At 37.2% G+C, this 9,922-nt stretch overlaps 1 long non-coding RNA gene across 1 annotated transcript; it reads right to left on the reverse strand.

Annotated features, from left to right (window-relative positions):
• Positions 1 to 1,344: 1,344 nt before the first annotated feature.
• Positions 1,345 to 2,364, reverse strand: LOC311427574. The gene is made up of 2 exons (XR_014687434.1): positions 2,264 to 2,364; positions 1,345 to 1,834 (listed from the first exon to the last, which is right to left on the reverse strand). It is a non-coding gene; the product is annotated as an uncharacterized lncRNA (long non-coding RNA).
• Positions 2,365 to 9,922: the final 7,558 nt, after the last annotated feature.

The following is a 9,922-nucleotide window of genomic DNA, read 5'->3' on the forward strand; positions in this document are numbered from 1 at the left end:
ACAGTATTTTTTCCCCTAGATTTCTACAAAACCTCCTTGAGTGATAGCTTTACATAGCAGTTGACCTCACCTTTCTTTTAGTGTCCTATACTGGCTGTTAATACTTGTGCTTCACACAGGCAGGTAGCATACCCTGAGGCTAAGGGAAGCACATAAGGAGTGACGATGTGTTTTTTTTTGTTTTCCCTAGGCAAACTGCTGCATATGTGTGCCCCTCAACTGTCTCTGCCTGCTAACATGGCAGATTATTAATGAGTGTTTTAGCTTCAGAACATAGCCATGTTTTCTAGACAGACTTAGGCTGTTTAGAATCTCTTGCCTTGCTCCTCCTCTTCGATACTGTTGTAATAAGTTTAGTTTTGTTAGTTTGTGCTCTGCTCCTGTCCCAACTTTGTTGCATGCTGCTTGCTGCTGATGAAAGAGCCCTCTGGGATCACCAGGAAATGTCAAATGTGTCATCTACTTTAATTTTCAGAGACCAGCTTCTCTCACAGACATCTTCATCAAATTGCAATGACATTCTTGCTTTATGTTCTGTTGTTGTTGTTTTTTATTTGTTTGTTTGTTTCTTTGTTTTACTGGATTGGGAAAGGGAAAGGGAAAGAAAAGGGAGAATGACTTTTGTTTCCACTGTTTTGTGAAAGAATTGAAAATAACTTTCCTACAAGGTGTTACAGGTTTTTGACATAGCAAATGTCTGGGAAGAAATAAGGTTAAAAGCAGTTGGTGGAGGTGTTGTCTTTCCTATTGTGGGAATAGAAATGTTGTTTTTGCAGAGTTACATGGTTTAGAAGGAGGGAATGTGGTACTGAGATATGCTTACAGTGATAAGAAAGTTTAGCAGGCGACCTTGTAAAATGCAGACAATCAGACTCCTTAGGACAATTAGGTGAAAATCACGGTGTCAAGTCAAGTCAGATAAGTGAAGAAACATTACCACTTCAAGCAGTAAAAATGTCAAAAGAAATTTGAAAATTAACAGGCCGGCGACTGAAGGCCATGCATTGTTTGTGAAGCATCAGATAGATTGTGAATCTGGATTACCCACTCAGTGGGGAAACAGGGGAGGGTCCTGCCATCAAAAGGTATATAAACTGTGTTTTGGAACTAGTAGATGCGCTCTCTCCTGCTTGTGGGGCGCCCGCCATTGCAATCGCGAATAAATTACTACTTCACTGAGATCCTCGCCTGAGCCTAAGTTATTGGCTACGGAGTGTTTCTCACACTATTAGCTCACCTAAGGAAATTGGCTACATTTGACTATATAGCGTTCCCGTGTAGGTGGAAATCACAGTACCTGCTTTATTAAGTAATGCTCATAAAGCATTTTAGTAGTGTTATAAATGAAGTCTCAACTCAATCTGAATTTATTAATATTTATAAAAGACAAGTAAACAGCACTGGGTGCACGGGGAGTCTATGTTTTACCAACACACACACGAACATCAAACATACAAAATATACAGAATATTGTTTTTACATACTAAACCTGAATACACCTATACATATGTACAATCAGTAAAGGCAACAAACAGTCCTTTAAGTCTCATGACTCCATTTTCCATTCCTTTTCTTGATTACAAACACCGGAGTACACCTGTACATATGTACAATCAGAAAAGGCAACAAACAATCCTTTAAGTCTATTACTATCAATGTCCATGACTGCGGGAGCATAGTTGGCCTGGTTGAAGTGCTTCCATATCTTCCATAACTTATAACAGTCTCCATTTTCCATTCCTTTTCTTGATTCCAAGGCTAGTCGTGGGAACAATATGTCTTGTTTTAAGTTGTTAAGCAACTCGGTCTTCGGGCCTTATGTATCCTAATCTTCCTGGATCAAAGAAAAATATATACATCTCCTTTTCAAAGCCAATAGGGCCTGGGTCAAAAGGCACATCCAGGTCAACAGGGGACGTAACAGCAAAAGCTTTCGATAGCTGTAGCAGCAGAGGAGCCGATGGTGTAGCAGTCAGATCAGTAAAGGAGCCTGCAGCTCCCTCACTGTCTGGCAAACCACACGTTTCTGACTGTGGTCCCACATGGCTCTTTAAGGCCTCAGAGACTGCTCGCCAGGTGCCAAGCAATCCCACTGCAACCTTGTCATTTTTAGTTGCAGAGTCCCACAGCTTGACCTCAATTTGGTCCCATATTTTAGGATCACAAACACTCCGATTATTAATAAGGAGAATAAGCTGTTATGTCACCAGGACAGTCTTTGGTTCTAAGGACGTATGATTCCCCATAATGCCCAACTGCTTACCAGAGAGGGTCAGTTGTGTGCACGGGTCCACTTCTCTCAGCTTGAGCTTCTTTCCAGCTCCGGTGCACCTATTTCCTGTGACTTTCTGTGCCAGCTTCTTTGAGCAGTTTGCTGAGTTTGGCTGAACCTATCTTCATAAGGCGATCAATGTGCCTGTTCCCATCCTGGTCTCTGTTCTGCTAGCCTGTTCCTTTTCATTCCTTCTTTCTACTTCTTTATTGATGACATAACTTCATTGTGTTGCCTTTTTATTTTTTTTCATCTTGAGGACAGGCTCCCCTCATATACCCTTCTCCCCACAGCACTCCTTTTCAAAACAACTTTTCATTGGTCAAACAACTTTGCATATAACAGCAAAAGCAAACACCCAGAAACTTCTATGCCTTAATGGCTGAAGAACAAGCAACCGGAGACTGCATGGCATCTCCTGAATCATCCTTTGTTCTCTCTAAACTCTTTTACACTCCTGATGGCCTCATCTTAGGCCAGAGTCTGATGTTGTCATCAACCATGGGGCTTGCCATGGCCACACTCCCACATCTCCCACTTCTTTATTAATATCAACCATCTTCTCTACACGAATTACCGCTCCATATATCACAGTAGATATTGATACTAAGGAAACCAAAGCTCATGTGTGCAAAACAGAGCAGAAGGTTTTTTGGACACAGGACTCTGAATCACATTTTTCTTTACCCCTTCTTTCATGTAGTTTAGCAGGTCAGCAAGCTTAACTTTTGGAGATTTTTCACACTTTCATTTAACCGGTGTAAATAGTTTTATCTAGACAAGTGGGCTTACTAGTTTCATGAGGCAAAAGTGCTGCTCCCTGCAATTAAATGAATCAGATTTAAAAGAAAAAGAAGAAAAAATGCTTTGGTTGTCTTTAACTGTTTTGGTTTTTTGTTTGTTTGTTTGTTTGTTTGTTTTTGTTTTTGTTTGTTTGTTTGTTTAGTTACCAATGCCTCCTTTTCCTGTTTCTACTAAATGTCAAATTCTGCTAGCCATTGAAGTACAAACACATGTACAAATACAGCCACATGTGAAATGCAGCCATATTTCTTCCCTGCAGCATTCACTTTTCTCTTTCAGTCTGGTGGTTATCTACTTGCTCAAGCTTTGTAGCTGGGAACAAAGAAAGTATCTTGCCAGTAACAGATGGCAGTGAATGGAAACATGGAATGTATTTCACTGAATCATTTGTTCATTAGTTACAGTTAGGGTAGAAAGAATTATTTTTGACTGGTGCATATCTCTTGGGAAGCTAGTTTTTCATTTGCATATATTTTTTGCTAAATTCTCCTGGGGCCCTGTTAAAAACAAGATAAAATACTTGACAACTGCACTCTAGCTTGTATTCTGCATTTTTAGGTGGGTCATGAGAATGTTTACCTTCTATTTCTCCACAAACACTGAAATATTTTTTCTGTATCAAAATAAAGACTAGAGACATTGATCATGGGTGATGGTAGTTGCAAAATTCCCAGGAGACAGTTACTTTGCTGTCAAAATACAGGAGTGTCATACAGCTGTTTTGCACAAACAGAATATTAGCCTCTGAAGCAATGAAATTAAGCTTTATTCACATCTTCAGTGTATTATGAATAAAAGATGTATTCTGTATCACTGCTTCGTAGATTAAAAAAAAAAAAAAAAATAGTCAACACTGTATGGCTGCCAAAAATAGCTGATTTCCCCCATCTGCCACAGACAGGCTGTGTGAACCCTGCCAGCTCAGTCTGGATTTGAATAACAGCTCTTGTAGTAACAGAGCAATTCTCAAAGTAGCAAATAGAAAAATGAAGTGGAAAGGTGGTAATTCCTACACATGTATCCAAGTGCTACAAATACCTGAGGTTTCCCTCCCTATTTCAGCTGAATCAAAAGATTTTGAGGAACTGTGGTGGCTTCACCATGCTGGGCAGCTCAACTCCAACATATGGTTCTTTGACTCCTCCTCCTCAAAGAAATAGGGGGAGAAACACAATGGAAAAGGTTCAAGGGTTGAGGCAAGGACAAGGAGAACAGCCACCAAGTGCAGTCATGGACAGACTCAGTGTAGGGAGATTAATATAATTTATTGCCTATTGCTAGCAAACTAGAGCAGTAAGAAAAAAAAAAAAAAAAAAAAAAAAAAAAAGCAAACCAAAAACATTTTCCTCCCCTAAAACCCAGTGTAAGGAAATGGGGAATGGAGGCTGCAGTCAATTCCTGATCCTTTGTCTCCGCCACTCCTTTTACAGTGACTTTCCAACAGGGGCCTCTCTCCACAGGCTGCAGGGGAGCTTGTGCTGTGTGCTTAGAACACCTCCTGCCCTCCTCCTGCACCAACCTTGGGGGCTTCAGGGCTGGTTCCCTCACATTTCTCATGCCTTTCTCCCAGCTGCTGTTGTGCAGCAGGTTTTTGTTTGTCTTTTCCTTTTTTTTCAATACACTCTCCCTGAGGCCCAACCAATGCTTTCCAATGCTTTGATATGATTTTGGCATAAACTGTATTTCTGTCACAAAGTCAGACTTTCAGGCTGAGAAATTTCTGGAGGAAACCATTCTGCTATTTAGATAATTGCTGTAGCAATGGTTTGCTTTGGTAATATTGACCAGCTCCATCAGAAACCTTGAAAATTGAGAAGAGACTTCTAAGGAACCTTTGATATCCCATTGTAAGAGGAAGCAGGGCTGTGAGTCATTGGAGTGTTGTCATGGAAGATAAGAACATGTATTACCATGCTTTGTTTTATATATGGATGTACAAAAGCTGATTACACAAAATGAACACAATAAAAGCCCTAATCTTACTGTCTGTGGTTCCAAAAGGACTTTGTGGTATGTGCATAGGTGGCAACGAGTGGGATTGTCCAGATCCCCATTTATTTTGTCTGGTGGTTGCTCTGCTGTTTTTTGCTTGTCTGTGCTCTTGCATGGTGCATGATGATTTCTCGGATGAAGGTGTGCAGCATAAAGCTGCCTTTATGTTCTAGATGCCTTTTTATATACACAGAGGAGGGCAAATTACACTGGAAAGCAAGCTTTGATCCTGCCCACTCTCATGACTTTTCTGTAATGCATTAAAACAGTCATGTGTTGCTTAAGGTAATTTGTGCTATATAGAATCATGGAGGGTGCCTCTGCAAGAAATAGCAGATGAAGATGAGTTTTGAAGGGCAATGTATGTTCACTCTGTGGAATTAATCTGCCTTTAACAAAGTTCCTATTCGTGGTACACCATCATTACATAATTTCCATGAGTTGCTCTTTCTCTTCCTATAAATAAATAGAGGGAAAAAGCTACATGGGTTAGAAAATAATCTAGTAAAATTAGAATGCTATAATCAAATTGGTTGTAAAACATGTTTTATAAAGACAATATTATAAATTGGTAATTATTGTTATATGTATCTGAAGATACATATGTCATATGTACCTGTAGCTGATCTATAATCATACACTGTGTATTTAAGTGCTGCTTTTTAGCCTGTGATTTCTAACAGTACACATTTGTCAGAACTACTTTTTTTGTTGTTGTTGTTAGTAATTGCTTTGGTAAAAAATGCTAATAAATCATAACAATTCACATCTTTATTTGTAACATACCCTTTTCTGTCAGACTGAGTCAGAGTTAGAGACAGTTATTAGAAAATCCATTCTATTATGAAAAAGCTCCAGCCCATCAAAATTTAATAGAGGGGAGGTTTAGGCTAGATATAAGGAAGAAATTCTTTACTCAGAGGGTGGTGAGTCATTGGAACAGGTTGCCCAGAGATGGGCAGAGATGTCCAGAGATGTGGATGCTGCATCCCTGGAAGTGTTCAAGGCCAGGCCAGATGGGGTCTTGAGCAACCTTACCTAGTGGGAGATGTCCCTGCCCATGGCAGGGGGTTGGAATCTTTATCTTCCAAACAAAAGGTCTTTATCTTCCAAACAAGGTCTCTTCCAAACAAAACCCTTCTGCAATTCTATGAAAATGATAATAGACTTACAAATACATCTCGGTAAGAGAAGGAAGATAGATGCAAAGACTATCTGATTCCTATTACCAGATACAGTGCTAAGTCACCATTGTTCAGAGGTGTAAAACTACCAAAAAAAAGAAAAAAAAAAAAAAAAGGAAAAAAAAAAAAAAAAAAAGGTATTCAGTTTCCTAATTGCTTTAGAAATACTTTTGTCAGGCAATACTGAAGTTGACATCAAGTTTCCAATTCTGTTGAGTACTTTCAAAATATTCCCACAGCTGTTACTGCAGCTTCCCTGTTGTCATGTCCTTCTCCTAACTACCTTGGTAGTGGTCTACCTAGTGTAGCTTGCAATGTACATTGACTGATCTTTGTGAGGTCGAGGAACACAATCTGCAAATACATTGTACGTACATTCATGGTCATTCACTTGTTGTTCGTCATCGGAACATCACTGTATGAGAACAGCTTAAGAAAGTAGAAAAGTAATAACCAGCGTCTGGGTATCTCTTGAATTGTAGTATGAGGCCTTGTCTAAAAGAAAAAAAAAAAAAAAAAGATCTTATTTAAAGTTGTGTGAAAGATAATGTTTAATAGTGGGGAGTTGGAAGGGGTCTTTTCATTCTGCTTTCTCTCTTGTATTCTGACTCTTGGGCATCACATCTGTGTGGGTTTTTTTGTTTGGTGTGTTTTGGTGTTTTGTTTTGTTTTGTTTTACATTCACTGGGGCTTGTTCTGAATTTTGAGACATGGATCATAACTTCACACTGAAAGAGTCACATGTTGACAAAAGGTCAGTATTGAGGTACATCTGAACTACAAACTCATCTTAACCTTATTATTCATTAATAGCTACCAATTCTCTGGTTAAGATTCCAGCAAAGTGGTAGTTACTTACTAATGACAGAGTGACTTTGGTGATTTGGTTACTGAACTAGTGGTGGTTTGTTGCTGATCTTCAACTGAGTGACAGGAAGTAGAGCTTACCTAGGTATACCCTATTCCGTTCACTGGAACATCTTACCTCATGTCTCAAGTAATGTTTAACCTCTAAGTCACCACACTAAGCTTCAGAAGCTGTGGTGATTGATCCTAATTACCTTGTGTCCTTTTCCTATGATGTACTGAAATGCATAATAATAAGCTGTTCCTGTACACTGTTTGATCCAGTAACACGCACCCATCTTAGCTGCAATGCATATTCCCTTAGAAGTCTTCTATTGTGACAAAGAGCTGCCTTAACCTGAACAGTTCTGCTCAGATTGCACAGGAAAAAGAATATGGCTCATTAAAATTTATTTTATCATCTGTATGTAAATGCTGCATTTTCAGGACCTGAAAATATAGGGAATTATTCAGAGCTGTCAGTGGGGGGAATGACTGGATGATTTAATTGGTCTCGTCCATGTCTAACTCCTAAGATTTCATGAATACAGATGAAAATATAAATTAAAGAGTATGCAAAAAATGTATTTTGTACTCTCGTCTTTTGTTAGGTTGATACTTTTCACTCGAGGGCTGAGAAACTTCATAATTGTAGCAACTGAATAACAGATGTATTCAAAATCTCATGGACTGAAAGAAAGGAAAAAAAAATTTCTTTTCTATTCTTCACTGCTTTTCTTTGCTAAGACCTTTAGTCTGTATTCCCTTAAATTTCCAGATCCTATTTTTAAAGTACAATAGGGCTTCTTAACATAAAAACCCATTTAAAAAATAAATAAATAAATAAATAAATAAATAAAAATAAAAATAAAAATAAAAATAAAAATAAAAATAAAAATTAAAATTAAAATTAAAATTAAAATTAAAATTAAAATTAAAATAAAAAATAAAGATTTTTTAAGCTCTAAGACACAAACTCAGGAAATAATGTAATTGTTATTCAATTTTTAGGTATAAGAATAATTTCTTTAATCTTCAGGGGATTGTTGACAAGTTTAAAAAGAAGAAAAGATACTAAGTAATTAAGGTATCTTAGATGCTGAGTACTTAGGTATCTTTAGTAAACTGTCATTAACTATCTGATACAGAATCATCTTCCTTTCAGATTTTTTTGAGTGGATATATTCTGTAAATTAATTTATCCCAAAAAATAAAGTAGGTGGCTATCCTCCTGTCATGAAGATAGTCTTTTATTTATTTATTTATTTTGTCTGGAGGATATCCTCTGCACACAATTCATACATTGCCAACAGCTAGAGAGGCATACTGCTTGGTACAAAAAGACTGAAAGAACATTTAATTTACTGTTGTATGAAAAATTAAGAGAATATAGTTTCTTTTTTCTTGGTGCTTAATATGTGTTTAATGTGTTTTTAGTTTTCTGGATATTTTAATTGCATATGTCTCTGTATGGATGATGAGACTGTTTCTCTCTCTCTAATCATTGTCTTTTATAGGGGAAAAAAAAGTCTTCTACATTCTGTGACTTCCACTAATACTTCTGGGTATTGTAAAACAGGCTCAATGAATCTTGTTTTCTATCCTCTTGATACATGCTTACAGTAGAGACAGAATAATAAATTGAATATTTGAAACCAGATATGTGTCCTTTAGACCCGTACTAGTCTATCTTATTCAATTACTTCTGAATCTATCGTATCTTATCCTTCTCTGCCTATGTTATTTATATATGGAAGATAGAGTCATCTGGGACAGCTGCATCCTTTCTCTGACATCATTGCAGAGGATGCAGTCAATAGCCTTGACACAGAATTTCCTTTTCATTGTCATATCCACAGCAGTACGATCACTTTCCCTCTGCATCATGCTGGGAATTACAGATTCTTCAAGAAGCCATAGTGTACAGCTTGGGACTTTGTAATTTCTATCCAAATGAAAATCATCACTGAAAATTGGACCAAAGGTTGCATAAAGCAACATGTAGAAATAATGTATTATGTTGGGAGGTCCATTAGTTTTGCACCAAATCAAATATTTTCTTTAGACTTTTCATATAGAATTCCTTCAACTTCAAGGTTAACGTAGTTCTGTTTTTTATTTTACTGATACTTGTCTGTATGACTAAATTCTCCTATTATGTGTTCTAAAATCAGACAGTCCACTCTAGCTGTGCAAGTTCCTAATGTAAACATCAACCCCTTCCATTTTTTAAGGCCTTAAAGATGTAGTAGACATCTTGAAACTGTGTGTGTTTATATGTAAACTAATTATAGATTTCTATATGAAAAATAAATAAATAAATAAATAAATAATAATTAATCAAAGCACAAAGTAAAATTTCTGGAAGTTATATAATCATTACTGTGTCTGCTTTCAAGTTTTTGAACTCAAGTAGAGATAACTTCAAATATCAAGCCTCACCGCTTAGATTTTAGAGCAGTAATTATCATGCTCTTTCTCTACTGTCAAAAGAGGGGAAAAAAGAACTGAGGATCTGTCTTCTGTTTGCTTTCACTAAAACAGAGAAGTTGACAGCCTCAGAACTTCTGTCTGGTTGAAATCTTTAATGTGCTGGTACTTTCTGTGGCAAGAACGGTTCTTAGTCATTTTTCTTTCCTTTTACATGTCTTACATCTCATACACTATCTAACATTGGCTGTCTATATGAATATCACCTTTCATAGACTATGGAAGAGCTGTATTCTCTAATAACTGATTCAGTATGCAGTCAGGTTTTTTGTTGTTGTTTGGTTGCTTGTTGTTGTGTTTTTGTTTTTTTTCCGAAATAGATATATTTTTCCTT

This window comes from Aythya ferina (assembly GCF_964211825.1).
Source record: "Aythya ferina genome assembly, chromosome: Z".
Lineage (NCBI taxonomy): Eukaryota > Metazoa > Chordata > Aves > Anseriformes > Anatidae > Aythya > Aythya ferina.